A 20,249-nucleotide genomic window follows, 5' to 3' on the forward strand; every position below is an offset into this window, starting at 1 on the left:
TCTAACGGCAAGGGAACTCCAACCCATGATCCGTCTACCACTGAAGATATTTTACGTCAGTATTGTGGAAGGTGCGAGTCGAGGGCGGAATTTGTATCGACCATCGCTGGGATTCGAACCCGGTTCACCATTGGAATGCGAGCGCTCTATCCCCTGAGCCACCACGGCTCTAATTGTACTATTTTATTTTATCATAACCGAAGTTGAACAGCCGACCCAATTTTGGGTTTACGACAACTAATGTTCAATTCCGTAGCATTGTAATTTTGAACCAATCCAGAAGACAAGAAAACTCCTGTATCAGTACTCCCAGAGGTATTGATTTGTTATGGGAACATGGAGGACTTTGTGACTCGACAGATTTAACGTGCATCAGTCACCATTTACTAGACTGGGAGTCTTCGGCTGCTGGGATTGAACCCACGAACTTTCTTGGACATGGGCTCAGAGTCCTATCAACCGGGCTATCCCGGCTTAATTGTACTACTATTAGAAATAATTCAATCTTGCAGAGAGTTTCAGCTGCATGAAATAATTTCAACAAATACTTAAACAGCTCAACTTAACCCTTTTAGGAGCCAAAAAAGCTCCGGACGAAATTTTGGAGATAAAAAATCTAAAGTCATCGTATGCAGGTCAAAAATGTTTCATTTCATCTTTATATTCTTACATTTTAAAGTGATGGATAATAAGACGTAAGAAATAAAAACTATTGAAATTTCAGTGGTTTTTCCAAAATAAATAGTTTTGAACTTTTTAGTTATGGTATTTAATTTTTATTTGGAAGAAAAATATATCTAACGATCGATACTAATCAATATATGATAAAACGAATACAAAAATAAAATTGAAAAACATTTTGAGGTACAAAGGGGAACTAAACTTCGAACTAAAAGATTATGGAAAAAAATAGGGAATTTTAAAGCACCGTAAAAGGATATTTTAAAGCTCCGCAACCGTGAATGACGCAGAGTTTCTAGAACAGAAACGTAATTCGATTTTTCAACGTTCTTTTCAGTTTTTATAGTTTCTTTTGAACTGAAAGTTATGAAAAATTTGAAAACGGTATAGGCGGAAATAGAATGTGATGAAATTCTGAAAGTACTTGGGTAGTAATCTTTTAACCAGATTCTAAAACTGTAAAAGTTTTTCTAGAACTATAAAGTTGGATAAAAAATAGCTTTCGACACTAGTACATGGCCAAATTATTAATCGCACTATAAGATTCTATGTAAAATTTTAGTTATCAGTATATACTATACAGCTTTATTGTTTTTACGGGACTGAAACCGGTTTGCACTTGCTTACGTTCGTGTAACGATTTGTTAAGTTAGGCAATACATAATATAAATTCAACGATTGGATAAATTATACGATCTATACAAATATAGAATATTTATTACGTCAGGTATTACATTAGTATATTGTAATGATTAGATCAAATTATTAGATGTACTGCAGTTTTTTAATAATGACATGTTTTGCACGAGTTTATATGCAATACTTTTATATTTAAACATACATGTAATGGATTTTTATTCGGGAGATTTTTTTATATACTTTCTATTTGTATTTATGTTTAATGTATTGTATTACAATGTTAACCCATTGCTACACGAACGTAAGCAAGTGCAAACAGTCACATAAAAACAGTAAAGCTGTATAGAGTATCACGTGATAATTAAGATTTTACATAGAATCTTATAGTGCGTGTAATAATTTGGCCAGCGACTGTAGGTGGAAAGCTGCCTTGGGAATAAGATTTGAAAATTTGGATGATTACGGTGAAGGTTACAACCAGAAATTGAATTACTCTTGGGAGTTGGCATTTGAGTTTAACTCTTCACTGGAAAGAAACATGGGCTGAGATGTAGTTTAACGGTTATCGAAACTAAATCAGGCTAGGGCAGGGGTGGCGAACCTTTATGTACCAACGTGCCATTTTTTCTAAAAAAAATTTAATGAGATCATACACGTGCCGACAAATAGTTTTGACTTCGTGATTATAGGGTAAATAATAATACAACATACTATCAACTCAAAACTTGACTACAAAATTTTTACTTTTCAACGAAAAAAGAAAAACATATTGCAATGTCTCAGTTATACGCGTAATTCAACTTCTAGTAACATCAGTGTGACTTCTGTTGTTGCAGATTAGATGACAAATAACTTACATTAGCAGGGGTCTGTCCAGACATTTTGTAAAAGGTCCGTTTTTCGTGAAATTGTGAAAAAATTACTCGTATTCTTTCAACCAGGGTCCGCTTTTATGAATTTGTTCAAATAGGGTCCGTTATTGCAAAAAAAAAAAAACTTTTTCAAGGAGTTTTTAAATTGTAAAGACATACAAGATTATGCTCAACACTGTAAAATTATAATTAAAAAAATTAAATTTTAAAAATAAACAACAATTGCTGTTTCTAAATTAGAGATGCAACATACAAATATTTGGTTTTTAGCCAATACTGCTGAATGCAGAATATTCATTTCGGACGAATAATGGAAGAATCGTCTGCCGAAGACAAAACCTAATTCGTTTACATCCATCTTTCTTGTTTTCTCGCCCTGGAAAGGGTTTATTCGATTAACAAAACAATAACGAAGATAAACAAATTTGTGAAGGGTCCGATTAAAAGAAAAATCATTTTGTGAAGGGTCCGTTTTTAAGTTAAAATATTTTGTGAAGGGTCCGTTTTTATGAAAAGATATTTTGTGAAGGGTCCGTTAACGGACCCAAATTTCTTCTAAACAGACCCTTGATTAGAGTTATAAGATGTTAGTTTAAGCAGAACTGTTAATTTTTTTTGTTAGCTTGTTTTTTTATGGTTATTAATTGCTTTTTTGGCATTAATTGTGCATTTTTTTGTTAATTTTTCGTGAATTTTAATTCAATTGTAAATATGCCTCATAGTGAACTTTGTGATCGGTGGGGTGCCCAAATTATTGTGTCGCGTGCCATAAATGGCACGCGTGCCATTGGTTCGCCATCCCTGGGCTAGGGGATGAGTTTACGGGAAGAAATCAAATCGAATAACACCATAATATCAAACCTGCAGCATATCGAAACTTTGGGACATAGACATTTTGAGCGCGGAGAGATCCCGTCAAGACTCGAAAGAATTAGATGTTTCGATTATTTTTAAAATTCGCTTTCGATTATTCTTAAAAAAATTAAACACGCGAAGTTAAACACTCTCTGCAGGAAGAGAAGTCTATTGCTGAGGCATTGCAACTTTAAACAAGCTCGAAACTGATGGTAGATAAGAAATATCCGTTTTCAAAGAAGGAGAAGATTGAATTGGAACATTTCAAGCAAAAGAGTTCCTGTTAAGACGAAAACCGTGATTATCTAATATTTTTTTGTTAAATTGATAACGTTCATAATTACCTGCCACACAGAGGAGCTTTTACAGAACATTCTACTACTCGAGTAAGGCCATTATTTGATATATCAATTGCATGAAAAAGTGGCCCAGTCTTTTGGAAGAAATACCACTATTGTTAACTCGAATGGATCGCATTGTTGTAGTACCTGATATTAAAAAAAACCTTTCCTGCGAATTGCAATCGCAAAAGAAGACCGTGATTATCTAAGATTCTTCCGGTAAATTGATAACGTTTATTGTAACCTGCCACACAGAGGGGTTTTTAAAGAACACTTTACAACTCTAGTAAGACCAGTATTTGATACACCGATTGTCTAGAAAAGGGGCCCAGTCTTTTAGAAGAAATACTACTGTTGTTAACTCGAATGGATCGCATTTGTGTAGTATCTGATATTTAAAAATCTTTCCTGCGAATTTAGAGAGTTTGATTATGTAAGATTCTTCTGGTAAGAAGATTTTGAAAATAATTAAAAGAAATTTTATGGTATTTCAGAGTAGTTTTTTTTTTGCATAATTGGAATCTCACAATAGTAGGAAGGAAAGAAAAAACATCCATGCCTCTGACCTGGATGCAAACCCGGAGTCTTTCTGACACGAGATCAGCTCCTTTACCACCATACAAAACAGTCGACTGTTTGCAGAGTTGAATTCGAAATTATAAAGAGAAGAACTGGTCGTTGTTGTACTAAGCCGAAAGCTTGAATACGTTGTTTGTAAACCCTAATAACATAATATTAAAATGTTGTTCGAAGATGTCAGCAAAAATTCTTGTAACAATCTGTGTTTGAAAGAAATATTCTTGATAAATTCTTCGCAGTAATTTGTGCAAATTTTTTATTACTTTTTTAAACTAACTTCTAACAACTTTTATATAGGGCTGTTCTCCGTAAAGTTTCATTTAATTTTGAATACATTTTAAAATGCTTCATGACATGGTTTCACCCATTTCCAATGTATCGCTTTATAAGTTTTAATATATTTACCTTTGTTTTCGAATACTCAAACGAAACAGATTGAAGTAGGCTAAATTAAAAGCATAGGACGAGATCAAAATAGGAATTTCGGAAAAATGCTCCCCATTTAAGCCTACCAATAAAATGAAGAAAGGATTTTCTAAAGGTTTTCGCTTCCTTTTATCTAAGACTAAAGCATCCAGAAACCACATCTGCATACTTGATGAAATCCTTCGGAAAATTTATAATTAAATTTATCGCGAAGACTAGTGGGCTTTAGTTCAAAGTAAAGTCTCCATATACTTAACTCAAACACTAATTACTTCCTGAAAATATCAACATGTAAGCATTGCGAATTTGATGGTAGATTTAATTCCAGAAGGAATGGGTTGGAATGTACAGAATGATGCTTAAAAATACGGATACTAGTAAGATCATGAAAAACAATATTTAGAAGTTCCGAGGGTTTTTCTTCTGTTTTGGGGAAGAACATTTATTCACCTTGAAAATGGAAATATGAAGAAAGTTTACAATAATAAAAAAGCCTGCAAAAATATATTTTGCATAGAGGTTGGACTGATCATAAGGACACGGTTCGCAGTAGAGCATCGAAGTCAAGCATCACTGGCTGCGGTCAGTAAGCGGGTAAGTGACCACTTTGATCAGCCTGCGTAGGGACCGAGAATGCGGGGTATCGGATCTCGATAAACTGTTCTACCGTAAAGTGCTTGACTACGCGAGCAGGTCGTCGGCCTACCAAAGCAAAGGAGCCATCTCTTCTGCAGAGGATCGAAATTGAGATGGCATGTCTTCAGATGATCATCCTCAGGGATGTTTCCCAAACCGTCGCCAATAGCCCATTGTGCAGCTCTAGTGTGACGTAAATAAAGTACCTACCAACATAAAGTTTACCGGTTTTGCTTATGAAAAACTTTATAGCTGTAACTAAATACTGTACAGCTGATCTTTATCTTCTGTAAATCCCGCAGTGGACTGATCGTTAAGACACGGTTCCCACCAGATCACCGAAGTGAAGCATCACTGGCTGCGGTCAGTGTGCGGGTGGGTGACCACTTGGATTAGTCTGCGTAGGGACCGAGGGTGTGCGGTATTGATCCTCGTTAAACTGTTCTACCATAAAGTGCTCGACTTCGCGTGCAGGTCGTTGGTCTACCGGAGTGGGGGTGCCATCCCCTCTGCAGAGGATCAAAATTGTGATGGCATGTCTTTGGATCATCCTCAGGGATATTTCCCAGACCGTTGCCAATAGCCCATTGCGCAGTGCTAGTACGACGTAAATGAACTACAACAACATATCTTCTTTGGTAAATTGAAATATTTAGTATTGCAAAAAAAGTTTTCGGGTTAACCTGGAATAAACCATGTAATTTCGAATGCTGGATAAACGTTTCAAAATATAAAAATGTAAATAAAATGTGACGAATTTACCTCGGATTACGCAGTGATGTAGTAATCCTGCCATAGATTGTTTGCCATTTGATATGTTGAAAACATTACACCAGGTTTACAGTTCGGTAAATTCTATTACTTATATAGAGCGAAAACAATTTACCTTTGTTAACTATAACGATCTATCGATCTATAACGATCGAATTACTACGTGCTTAATAATGAAACCGCAATAGTTTATAGTAGAATTCAAATCGATCAACCACAGATGGGATTTGAACCTGGAGCACCTCATTGAGAAGCGGTCGCTCAATCTCCTGAGCTACCGTGTATATAGAATGCGAGTTATTTTTCCCTTTGTATTATATTTGAAAGCTACACGTGTTAAAACCAAGTACAAAGGCAATGTTTTTTTCCCGCGTCAATGAGAGATAGTCACTAAAATAACGAACATGTTAAAAAAATCAATCACACGATTTAGAATTTTCTTTTTGTTTTATAAACCGTAATCAATTGTGGTTTTGTTATTTTTACTGTTTTAAATTAAAGTATGTTAAGATGACTAAACTGTAGAGAACAAACGATGTTTTTATATATTGTTGGAGTGGTATGGCAGTACTTTTACTTTCGTTACTTGTTCCGCCGGTACATGTAAAAAGTACGTACTTTTATTTATTACCTCGTTACTTTTTAAATTTAGTACTATTACTTGTACTTTCATTACTTTTTTAGGGAAAAAGTACAAGTATATTTGTAACGGAAATGTCGAATGAAATCGTTACTTTTTTCTAAAACTCGGTAAGCTTTCTAAAAAAAAGAAGAAAAATTAAATTTAAAAAAGAGCTTATGTTTTTTTAATTTATGAAATTAATGTGCAATATATATGCATTCACAGCTAACTTCGTGTTTAAATACCGTTTGACAACTTGAATACTTGACCGTTTAAAATTGTCATTCCTGAAAGGGAAAAGACGGCTCTTTTGATCTTTTTTTGACTGCAACTATCATTGTGAATGAATGGAGTGCTCTCTAGAATTATGTGCCCAAAACCGTCATTAATAATACATTTTTGTCTTAATATATTTTTTACTAAATACATTTTTACCTAGTACATTTTTTACTAAAATTATGTTTATGCCCGACCTTGTCAAACAAAGCCCAGTCAAATCTCAGAACTATTTGTGCTATTGAAAACTATTATAATTACTATTTTAACTCTTGAAAACTCGAATGTATTAATTTAACCGCTGATACTAAAATTCGTTTACAAATTTTAATTATTCCGTTAGGCAGAAATGTTCGGAAAATGATTTTCTCGCATGACTTCAGCATTAGCCATTGTGACAAATAAAACTGTAGACTGTTCTGTTTCAACTTATACTGCACATTCAATTATTTTTTACTAGCTCAAAGATCACAAAGCTATCTGAAACCGCGTGTTTGCTTTGTTTATGTTTGTGCTTTTAAAACGCGTTATTATAGAGTAAAACAATTTTAAATCAATGGCAATTTAAATAAATAAAAATAATAAACTAAAAATTAAAATTAATAGATAAAATGTATTTTTCTTGCAAATCCATAAAAAGTTTGATATTAAAATTATATTTGATTTTAAAATTATATTATACGATTATATTATAAAATTATATTATAATATTCTTCCGAATTTAAAAATAAATTAATGTCCATAACTTTCAAAATTAAAAATAATTAAATAAATAACAACAATTTTGCAAAAACATTAAAGAACGTAAGAATATTATTCAATAAAATTTTAGGTTACTTTGAATTTTCGAATCGTTACTTTTTTTGCTTAGTACTTGTACTTTTTACTCGTTACTTTTTAAAATAAGAACTTTTTACTTTTTACTCGTTATTTTATTTTAAAAATACCTGTACTTTTACTCGTTACTTTTTAAAAGTAACGTTGCCATATATGGTGGTATGTTACTTCTCTGAGCATATTGAATTAACATAATTTCGGTCTTGTGTTGGCAACAGGCATATTTGTTTACAGATAACGTAAGAGACGTTATTCTGTGTGCATACCATAACTAAATTTGTATAAAAATCATATATTGTTGAAAGTAGTCGTCACTTCACTAATTCACGTTTACTATGTTGTTGTATACGGATGATGTACCATGTTACCCTTATATGCTTAGGCTGTATTACAACTAATTATTTTTTCAGTTTACTGTATCGAGACGGAACTGCATTTGATAAAAAATATTTTTTCGTCATAAAAGTTATCACGTTCATTCACCATCCCCTGTGCGTGCTCTGACAACAAATGCATTACCATAAATAAATTTTTAAAAAATTGCAAGACCATGCGATTTATGGCATAAAATTCTCCAGCATGCTCGTCGTATTTCATGGTGGTTCTGCCGGATTTTCGCTGCTTGAATAATTTTAAATAAAACTGCAACCTTGTTTTACTCTTACAAAAAAATAACGTGCTTTTGAGGTTGAAAGATGTGAGAAATATCCCAGAGGTATGAAATGTTCAACGCCAAAAATCACTTCGTTCATAAACAACAATTTCACAACTTCATTTACAGTTCATAAAATGAACCGCATGCATAACTGAGCAATACTTTTAGTTGAGGTAAAATTATTCGCACCTCAGATATAATTGTTTGCTTGACGTGTAGAAAAAATAACCCGCACCTCTAAAACAACCTCCTTAAGCTGGTTGCTCTAAAGTAGATTTCAATCAACCTCAAGTGTCAATCAACCTGAAGTGTGAACAATTTTATACACCTTGGGAGGTTGATCTCTTAAGGATTTTTTTAATACCTCAAATAAACCTTATATCAACCTTGACACCTCAAAACAACCTCATATTAACCTCAAAAATACCTAAATTTTTGTAAGAGTAATATTGAAGATAATTTTTCACTTCGCGTTTTGTGACATAGGCATAATAAGGTAAGTCACATTATAATTAGTTTTTTTTATTGCTAATCTGGCTAATCAAGAGTTCAAGTTCAACTTTTTTATTATTAAACACATACATCGGTGGAGGAATAAATCAAACATATATTCTATGAATAAGGCACAACTACTTATTTTCTAAACTTGCCTTCGATCATGATTTGTTAGTATTAGTATATTGACTCGACGCGGACATTAAATTTACACATAGTTTCCAAACTGGTCAAAATTAATTTTCGTTGGAAGAACATAATGGGTAGCATAATTAAAAAATAATTATTTTTTTACGATGGAAAATCGCTGTTACAGAATTTGTAAGATATTGTCTTGGATTTCACATATATTAAAAGCTTGATTTAATGCGCGAGAAGTTTGCTATTACGTTAAATTTCGAAGTCACTGCCAAAATTCCAATTTTAAGGGTACAAAAAGTGCATTTCAATTATGAGTTAAGCATGAGCCGTGATGGCTCAGGGGATAGAGCGTTCGTCTTCCAATGAGGTAAACCGGCTTCGAATCCCAGCGATGGTTGGTCGATACGAATTCCGCATCCGGCTTGCACCGAATACAGTGCTGACGTAAAATATCCTCAGTGTTAGATGGATCTTGTGTTAGAGCTCCCTTGCCATCTAACTAACTGTCAGTTTTTCCTCCATGTAACATAAATAGGGGTTAATTTCATCAAAAAGTCCTCCACGAAAGGCAAATTTCTCCCAATACTTGCCTTCTAGATTGGGTTTAAAATAACAAGGCTATGGAGTTGAACATTAATAGTCGTAAACCTAAAAAAATGGGTCGGTTGCTCAACGATGGTTTCAAAATAAAATGAGTTAAGCATTACTTGGCTTTTGCTGTTACAAATTTTTGTTTACGTTATTCTATTGTTTAAGTGAGCAATGAGATTTTGATGGAAGACATTTCTTTTATTGGTATCAATACAAAGAACATAATAACGAATCATTTGCTTCCTATAAATTTCAGTCCGTATTTTTATAAAGCAATGTGTGGTTAACCACCGGCTGAGTTCTCCTTCCATTTCTAGAGATCCTTCCTCACATTTCATAAGAACGTCCCTTTTGATACACATATTTATCGTGGTCCTTTATTCTCCGCTTTGAGAGCTTATAATTTAAAATAACATTAACTATGATTGTTGTTGAGTACGGCAAGAAATATACCCTATTTTTTCCACTCCTATATTTTATTTAACCAAATTCTTAAATGAAATACAAGAATTTCTACATATTTCTAAACATAAACTAGAGTTCTATTGTACAAGTTTAAAGTTATTGAAGACATAAAAAAAACGCTTTTACCTCATTCTCCACAATACAAAAATTATCTAATTCTTATTGTAAAACGTAACAGTGATCAATGATGTCATAAGGTTATATATTTTATTTTTTTTCTTGCAAAAACTTGTACAATTTAGACACTTGTTGTATAAAAATTCTTAGCGTAGAAATTTTTGATTTTCATAAATTACAGAGGCGCGTAATTCAGTCTACGTTCTGTATTATTAGGGAAGAAAAAACTGGAGTCCATTTTCGTAGAAATCTCTATCAGAACTTTTACGAAAAAACAAACAAACTAATATCTCTTTTTTAAAATTGTTTAATTTTATTTTTAAACTAGCCGCCTAAGGCGGCCATCTGTCCGCCACGCTGAAGGTTTTCACAAATAAAGTTTTTTAAAACATAGCAGGAAATCTGAAGATTAGTGGACGTGTTCCTGTCCAGCAATTTTGTCTTCATATCCAGTTCTGCTGCAGATGTGTTATAGCTCTTGAGGATGTTTGAAATTATATAGCTACAACGCTTAAGGAAAAAAAAAACTAAAATGCTAAATATGTATATGAAAAGAACACGAAAACGAATAAATTTTTTATGGTATCAATTTCTATTTCTATATAATTTTTTATGGTATCAAATTCTATTTCTATATCTGTTACGTCAAGCACTCAGGTATTATAATTTGATCTAGTTGCGCTTGTATAATTTTGATCTAGTTGCGCTTTCTACGTCATTTTGTGAACATCGTTTGGTTTGTTATTTAACATCGTTTGGTTTGTTATTTCTAAGTTAACTTTCAAAAAATTGGCTGGCATCAGCATTTTTATTCTTTAAGTTGTTTATTTTTTCTTTTGGAATTCGTTCCTTTTTAGCGAAATGATTTTCAACCTAATCGAATTCTTTGCCTACTGTTCTCTGTATATATAAAGAAAATAAAGTAAATATTTTTAAAGTGTTGTGAAAAGAATTTTTAGTTGTACAAAGTACTACAATATCGCTATAAAAATTATCGTCTTCGCTTAAGAAAAAAAAATAGAGCGTGGAAAGAAGAAGAAAAACTTATTATAACAATTATGAACAGCGACAAATATATCAAAGCGAAGCGTTCTATTTACGTATCGAATATGTTGCCACATTTTTAATACAAAAGTTAAACTTTTCTCCACTTTAATAAATGTAAACTAATGAGAACTTAACAGTTAAATTATTAATTCCTTCGTATATTATTGGTTTAAGTTGTCGAAAATTAATATTTCAATTGTGAGGTTCGCATTAGCATACATTTATAAGAGTGGGGAAAAGTATATGTATTTTTTAATAGTTTTTTGAATATGGCTCTTTGAAGACGAAAAAGCAGACGAAAAGCATAGACTTGCAAAATGACTGATAACTAAATAACTAATCAAAATTTCTGAAAAAGAAAAAAAATACTTCTTCATTATGTCAAAACACAATTATGGGCCGAGTTTCGTGCCCGGGCGAGGCTTCTGGGGCGATATATTGTGATTACAGACACACACACACACAGCCGCGTTTATTATTATGTATAGATAAATGATAAAGTTTTAGGGATTGCATTTTGAACTCAGCACATAAACGTTTAAATGAAGTTGTTCTTTGACTCAATTTTTTTGTAGCTTTAAATACATTTATACTCATTTAAAATAACGGTATACGATATGCATTTCATAAAAAAATTTATTTCACTTTAAGTTAAAATTTTCGAGATTTTAGGATATGAGGTGAATATTCCCTTTACTTTTTAATTTGCTTTTAAATGCTTTATTATTTATTTGCCGTATAAATCTATATTCCAGAATTTTATATTCCGTCTTTGTCCCTTTTTTTTTAAGTTACGAAATATGCAGATTTTAAATCTACGATCAACATTATAGCAGAGCCATAAATTCAATTATTTTGTGAAAGGTTAATTATAAAAAATGCTATACTGCTAAACTTTTATTTTTCTCTTATTTTTATAGTTCAGTTGAAAGAGGAGGAAATTTTTCAAAAATCTAATTATTACATTTTGCTGTTTTGTAGGCAGAGAGGTATTAAACAAAAATAAGAATAATCTTCTCTCAAAGAATTCTTCCCCAATATTTAGAAATTAAATTAATCTTTAATGAGTGCTCCAAAATCTTTTCGTGAGTTTCCTACCTATTCTTTTATTTTCTTAACGAATTATTCGTTAAAATCTGCTTTTAAGCTAAAATGTTCCCTTCGCTGCAGAATAAGTTAATGAGATTATTTTAATATAAAAGCCATTTTTTACTCTAAAAACGCAGGCGGGATTGCTATTAAATGTTCTGTCTCCTGAACGAGGTTTTGAACGTTTATTATTCCTTAACAGGGAATAAACTATACAAAAAAAAATCAAATATACTAGTTTTAAATATAGGAAAATTAAGATTTAAATATTTAAAGTAAAGAAATCCATCTTTTTTCGAGTTATTAGTATAAACAAAAAATATACATTTTTCACAAATGTAACATTAGTAGAATATAACTATTGCTCATTAATTTAACACCGCATATTTCAGAAGTAAACTGATTAAATATAACTTCTGCAATTTCGTTAATTACTTCGCTGAAGTTTTTGCAATTATTCTTTAACAATTTTTTATGTATGTACTAAAAAAAACTGTAAATCTGTCTGTCTATCTGCTTGTATGCGTCGAAAATTTACTAAGGAGATTGACTTTTTAATGCTAATTTTGCTTTTCAATAGAATTAATTTCTCAAAACCAAAACTACAGTGAGCAAAATAAAAACTGATCTTCCAGAATAATTTTCAATCTAATGATCGGATCTTCTCGTTCTAAGATTCAATTTTATAAGTTCGAGGGGTGAGTTCAAATATGTAAATTAATAGATGCAGACGATATTTTAAATAACAAAATCAGACACAAAAACCACTTTCTCTCTCTATACATATATTTTAAATATTTAGATTTCTGATCCTCATAACAGGGGGGGGGGTACGCAATCTGGAAATTATAAACCCAGGAGTTTTGTCAGGATAGCGGTTGTAAGTTTAGACACCTTAATGCTAATTTCACCATTTGCGTTTTTGTCATATCTCTAGAGATGTGACAAAAATTTTGTCATATCTATTGAGAAATTTTTGCACACATTCATAAAATTTATTCATCCAAAGATAATTCCACCCAAAACAAATTTAGTAAGCATTTATTAGTTTTTACTATTTTATTTATTAATAGTCGAAAAAATTTGAATGTACACTGTTCAACATTGGAACACTGGCAAGTAAATTTCACCTGGTTTCCTAAATAAACTATTAAAGATCAGATTGAGGTTAAAATTACTAATTTTGAAAGTGAAAAATCCGCCCAAAAAGGATAAATGTTTATTCAGAGAAAATATCGTTTGCTCCTGACTTCGAAATTTAGAATGTTTTTGTTTTAATAATATGTTTGTTTGTGACCTTTAATGCTGGAAGGGGGTGTTATTATGCACATTACTTAATTAATCTGCCGATTAGCTAGAGTAATAAGTTAAAGTGCAGAATGATGGATATTTACCTAGTTAATGTGAACATTGAATTTTTTCGTAACGTTAAAGTTTAAAGGTTTACTTATCTTATTTTATCAACTAATTTGTTAATTGTTTGAACAACTTGATTCTTTAGTTATTGAAAAACAAATAAATGGTATGATGTTAATTTCCTTAGTTGTAATAATGTTTGAATGACTCGATTCTTTAGCTATGAGAAATCAAATGGTATGATGTTAATTTTCTTAGTTGTAATGATGTTTGAATGACTCGGTTTTTTAGCTATGAAAAAACAAATGTTATGATGTTAATTTTCTTAGTTGTAATAATGTTTGAATGACTCGATTCTTTAGATATGGATAAACAAATAAATGGTATGATGTTAATTTCCTTAGTTGTAATAACATTTTAAACTATTTTGATGCTTTGTATTATTGTTTTTAGAGTGATTGCTGATTCATACTCATCAATTGTTTGTAACAATTTGATTTTCTTAATAGTGAAAAAAATAATACTATTATGTTAATTTAAGCACGCAGAAACGTTGCTGCTGCTTCAACTAGGATCTTACTTTCACTTTAACGAGGGCCTAATAGTTAATGCGCACATCATCTCGGTAATGTGCAGATTAACTAGATAATTTAAGAAATGAAAGAATTTCTGGTCATTTAAAGGATCGACCATGTTAAAAAATCTCTTATAAAACAAACCTTTTTAATAAAACATTTTATTTTATTTTATAACCGTCGTTGAATTATTTGGGTTTACGGCTACTAATGTTAGCTCCGTCACCTTGTAATTTTGAACCCAATCCAGAAAACAAAGGAACTCTTAAATCAACTATTAGGAGAAATTTGCCTTCATGGAGGGCTTCTTGATGGAACTAATCCACATTTGCGTTACATGGAAAGGAAAACCACGAAAACCTCAGACGGTTAGTCTGATGGCAAGGGGACTCTAACCCATGATCCGTCTACCACTGAGGATATTTCACGTCAGCACTGTGGTCGGAGCAACCCGGATGTGGATTTCGTATTGACCAGCCATCGCTGGGATTCGAACCCGGTTCACCTCATTTGAAGGCGAAAGCTCTGTCCCCTGAACCATCCCAGCTCAATCTTAACATTAGCTACACTTTGGTGATTGCACTGATAATATCAACCACTCGAAACATACAGATTTGTGCCTGAAACTTTGATCATTAGAGGTTACCCATGCATTTCGTTTTTTTTATTACACATTTTAGTTAAAATTCTGTGAAATCAAATGCTATTTTTTGTGTGTTACAGACGTTAACAAATGCTTTTCTTGCCTGTTTTATAGAACAAAAGGGTTTCTGATGTAAAAGCTCCTGAATTTTAAAATACATTTCTCTTCCAAAGTCTGTTATTGATTATTGTGAGAGGTGTTTACCTGCTGTCAGCATGGGGAACAACTCCCATGCATCACTTCTCTATAAGTCCCTGAAAATGTTTGCTTTTTTCCCTATCTTTCAGGTTTCTTCAGCACTATTCGTTCATTTCTTTTGCCAGCTTTGCAGTTAAGCTTAATTCTTTTTTATTGTAATCGAATCTTTGGAGAAAGCTTTATCGGAAACTTAACTGTTCTTTTTTTTCTTCTTTCTTTAAAATAGTGATGATATTCTTTTAAAACAATGATGATAAAAAAATAGATGAATGTTGAAAAAGAAAACTTAAGAGAAGTTTTATCCTACTTACTTTTAACCTTTTCTTTAAACTTTTTTAAATAAAAGGAAATGAAGAAAAATATAGATATTATGTATAAATAAACTTTGATAAACATTATTTCTTAACGGATTAAATAATTCATGTAGTGTGTCCACCAGTGCAAAAAATATAGTTACAATTCACTAGCATATAAGACATGTTAACTATATTCTATGTTGGGGTACCTTTTCATAGGTAAAGGTTGACATTGTCGATATCTACTCTCCCCACATTGGTGACCCGAAAGTGATGTAAATACTGCTGTCTTGACAAAAACTCCTATTTCGATCTGAACACGCCTACATCGATGGATGGTCCACATTGAACAGCTGACTTGCTACTTGTGACTGCGACATTATCCACTTCCTCACGCTGTCGCTACTCAGTTTCGATCACACACAACGTACAACGTGTACACTCTATTGCTAATGGCAATACAAGAGCGACCACGACCGTGAACTTAATACAGCTCTCACAATTAGCACTCAAAAGTACGGTGATCTTTATACACCTCTCCCGGCGTCTCACAAAATAGCAATGAATCAACTAGTGGTATCCCTTCATCGAATAGTATAATTCACAGCTATAATTCAGGTGGGGGAGTACTGTAGTGTGTATACCACTACAAAAAATACAATTGCAATTCAATAGTATTTAAGACATGTTAACTCGATTCTATGTTGAGGTACCTTTTCATAGATGAAAGTTGACATTGTCGATAACAATTCTCCCCACATTTTACCTTAAATTGGAAGCTTGTGCTTATTATAAATGTTCAACTTAGTGTCAGTGTTATTTGTGAACTTTGTGTTAAAAATATGAAATTTATGACATGTTAATTTAGTATATTACTATCTACGCTTAATACATAACTTATTTATAACTATTAATTTATAACGTACGTGCAACTTAATATCTTAACTATGTATCTGCGTTAGCTAAACTTAAAAATGCAAGGATCTTAATTTCGAAAAAAAGTGGAGAAACTGGTTTTCGACCTCATCCATTCAATTTCAGTGAATGAAATTAACAAACTATCATTTTCGTAATTATTGAAAGCTTATTAAAATAATTATTTCGTTTTATTTATTTTGCTGTTCCGTTCTTGTAGTTTAATTATTGTTTCGTTTGGAACTGCCAACAATATTCTATTGTTTCATATTTTTAGTTTACTAATTACTAGGAGGCTCCGCCCCCTGCTCGCTAACGCTCGCCAACCCCCGAGAATTGCTACGCAATCCTATGTGGTTCACGCCGTGAACCATGGCTCGCTGCGCTCGCTCGCCAATGTACACAATGTTCTAGCACAAAGACATAATATATTATCATCAAAGACATAGTATTTTATCATCAAAGACATAGTATTGTACTTATGTAGAAGAATTCTATCAATGTTCTTATTGACTTTTACAAAAGTATATTAGCTATTTAGATTGTACATGGTGAAAAAATCAAAACATTAGCTAAATAAGAAACATATTAGCAAAATAAATTATCAAATATTGCTTCACTAATATTCTGCATTTTAAAGCGAGAAAATTCAATGCATAAATAAACGCGAAATATAAAAAAGTTCAATGCATTCAATACAAACACTTAAACGTTTTTTAGACGTTTAGGTAGCTCCCAGTAGAAAAATATCAATTCAACAGCGGCCTTTTAAAGCATTTTCACTTCAATTACTTAATTAATTCCTAATTGAGTTTAAATTAAATAGTGTCATGTTTTTAGTGCATGAATCTGAATTGAACAACCTGATAATGCTGACTCTGGTTATTGTTATCTGGTTGCTCACTACGTGCTCTTGCGCGCCGAATCCAATCAATTAAAAATGAAAACTGTTGCCAGCGCGAGAAAAGAAATATCATCGGTTTTATTGATACATACATACGTACGTATTAGCGTTTTATATAATATAGATAGATTGTTATTTAATATAGATTGTTTCGTTTTGTTTGAACTGCCAACAACATAAATGTTGTTGGCTGTACGAACAGTTCGCAACCACAGTATCGTTTTGGCAAAAGCTACTTAAAGTATTGTTGTCTTATTGTTTGATTGACGATTATTGTTGAAATCTTTCTGGTGTGATGTTAGTTAACTTTCATAAATTTGCTTGACCCCTGCTTAAATTTATTCATGGAACTTTTCGAGATAGACGGAATATTTATATTTAAAGAAGGAGAATCGTAAACATGGAAATATTAGATTCTTCCTAGTTTTTTATTTTATATCCGTCGTTGAACAGCCGACCCAATTTTGTGTTTAAGACTACTAATGTTCAACTCCGTAAACTTGTAATTTTGAACCCAATCCAGAAGACAAGGAAATTCCTGGATCAGTAGCCCCTGGGATCGAACCCACAATCTCTTGGACAAGGACCCAGTGCCCTACCAACCAGGCTATCCCGGCCTTTCTTCCAAATTTACCAAAATCAAGCGTTGATTAAAAAAATTTAGAAACCATGAAAGAAATTGGTTAAGGATATTTTGATGCTTATAATATAAATTGCACAATAAGCAACTTATGTTTTATTTTGATAGCTTTACTTCATTTTTAATTAACTGTTAGTTTTTACTCAGAAAAATGTCGAAACAATCAAGACAGCGCAAGTACTTAGAAGAGATAATATTAATTATAAGAATAATTTTAAGAATTATAATTCTTATATATTCTTATAAGTATAAGAATTTTAGAAATAATAATAATTAGAAGAAATATGTTTGCGGAAAATGTACAATGTAAAAAAAGCGTTGAGCAATGAATTAAAAATTCTAATTCTTTATGTTTGTAACGCATAAAAATTGGTAGTATATAATTTTGTTTAATTATAATAAAGTGTTTTTAGTTTATTTCCTTCCTGACATTCATATTTCATACTTTTAATGCTTTCATACAGACTAACAAGTGTGTTGAAATGTAGCCGAACGAAAAAAAGAGGAACATTATACGTTTTTAGTTCATTCTGTTTGTTAATAATTGTTTTGTGTGTAATTTGTTTTGTAATGAAAAGAGATTTTTAAGTTAGAATTCTTAAATTGTGAAATGGATGAAACTTATTTCTTATGCTGAACTAAAACAAGATTGTAAAAATACATCACTGAAACTCAAAATTATACCGAGCAAGATATTTAAATTGATTTCAGATTGTAAACTTAAAGCTGAAAATTGGTGAGTTGGCAAAGCAGAAAATTTACATTTTCTTCTATAGTGGGATGATTCAAATTGATGTTTACCAGCAGCTAATTTAAATAATTCGATGCACAAAACATGTAATTTTCGAGTTAGGGGAGCTTAATGCATCATGCATGGGATTTCAGAAAGTTGCTTTTGACTTGAAAGGACTCCAATAAATCAATGCAAAATAAATCGGATATTTGTTTTTTTTTTTGTTGAAAAAACGTAACAGAGAAATCCTATGGACACATTCAATTTATATTTAAATATTTGTGTGCAAATGAAATTTGGAGAAATGTTTAGATAAAATATACCGAGTTACATTTAAAGCTGGTTTAACTTTTTTGCAGTTTTAAAAATATATGTGCTTAACACTAAACATACCAATACTTAATGTTCACCTATTTCTACCGTAGCTAGTCAAATGACCAGCTACGGTATTTTCTTGATTGAAAACATGAAATTCTTGATTGAAAACATGATTCTTGATTTAAAACATGAAATATGGATGTTAGAAAAGAAATAAACTAAAAAAATCTATTATATTTAAACAAAATTGTATATTGCCAATTTTTATGCATTACAAACACAAAGAATAATAATTTTTAATTCATTACTCAACGCATTTTTTACATTATACAGGGTGTTTCCATCGTACATTTTCCACAAACATATTTATTCTACTTATTACTATTTCTATAATTCTTATAATTATTCCTATATTTAATATTATTTTTTCTAACTTGTGCTGTCTTAATTGTTTCGACATTTTTCTGGGTGAAAACCAACAGTTAAATTAAAAATCAAGTAAAGCTATCAAAATAAAATATAATCTACTTACCAAAACATTTAGTTTTTGTCACTTCTTCTGACACAAAAATGCCCATCTAAAATTTTTGGCACTTTCTTGAAATTTGAATTTACAGTTTATCTGACTGAACTCACTACCCAACAGTCTTTGCAGAAATGTGCAACTCATCGAATGCAATACGTTGAACACGCATTACATCGTAATTTCTGATCTTATAACCTTATAACGCAATAAATTGTACTCCCAGTCAAATGACCAATTGTGGTTGAAATAGGTATACGTAGAAATAGGTGTAGGCAGAAATAGGTAATAGATACAGATGGGTGACAAAATAATACGAACACCTGTGAAATATCAGAAAATCTTTATTAATAGGGAGTTGGACCACCCTTTGACGGAATTACAGATTTAATACGACGTGGGATCGATGCATAAAGGTCATGGACAACGTTTAAAGGGATATTAAGCCATTTCTCTTGCAAAGCAGCCTCTAATTCCAAAAGATTTGATGGAGGTGGGAATCGGGAACGAAGTTTAGACTCCAAATATTGCCACAAATGTTCAATAATATTTAAGTCCGGAGACTGAGTGGGCCAGGCGAGATGCTCAACTTCATTGTCATGATCTTCGAACCATGTTTAAACGCACCTAGCGGTGTGGATAGGGGCGTTGTCGTCTTGAAAAATCGGTCACTCTCCAGGGAATACAGTCTGTACAAAAGGATGAACATGATCCGCTAGAACGCTTAGATAGTCATTAGATTTGATTCTCCCATGCAGACGTACTAGTGGCCCAAGACCACGCCAAGATATTGCACCCCAAACCATAATGGAGCCACCTCCATGTTTCACAGTTGGTAAGAGGCATTCAGGATCAAACGCTTTTTTAGGTGATCTCCAGACATAAACGCGTCCGGTGGTCTGAAATAAGGTGAAGGATGATTCCTCGGACCATATTACCTGCTGCCACTGCTGTGGGGACCAGCCTTTGTGACCTCTACACCACTGACTGCGCTTGAAAGCATTGGTTGCTGT

The sequence above is a fragment of the Parasteatoda tepidariorum genome, chromosome 6, assembly GCF_982258835.1.
Source record: "Parasteatoda tepidariorum strain Cologne lab strain chromosome 6, Ptep-v5.0, whole genome shotgun sequence".
Classification (NCBI taxonomy): Eukaryota; Metazoa; Arthropoda; class Arachnida; order Araneae; family Theridiidae; genus Parasteatoda; species Parasteatoda tepidariorum.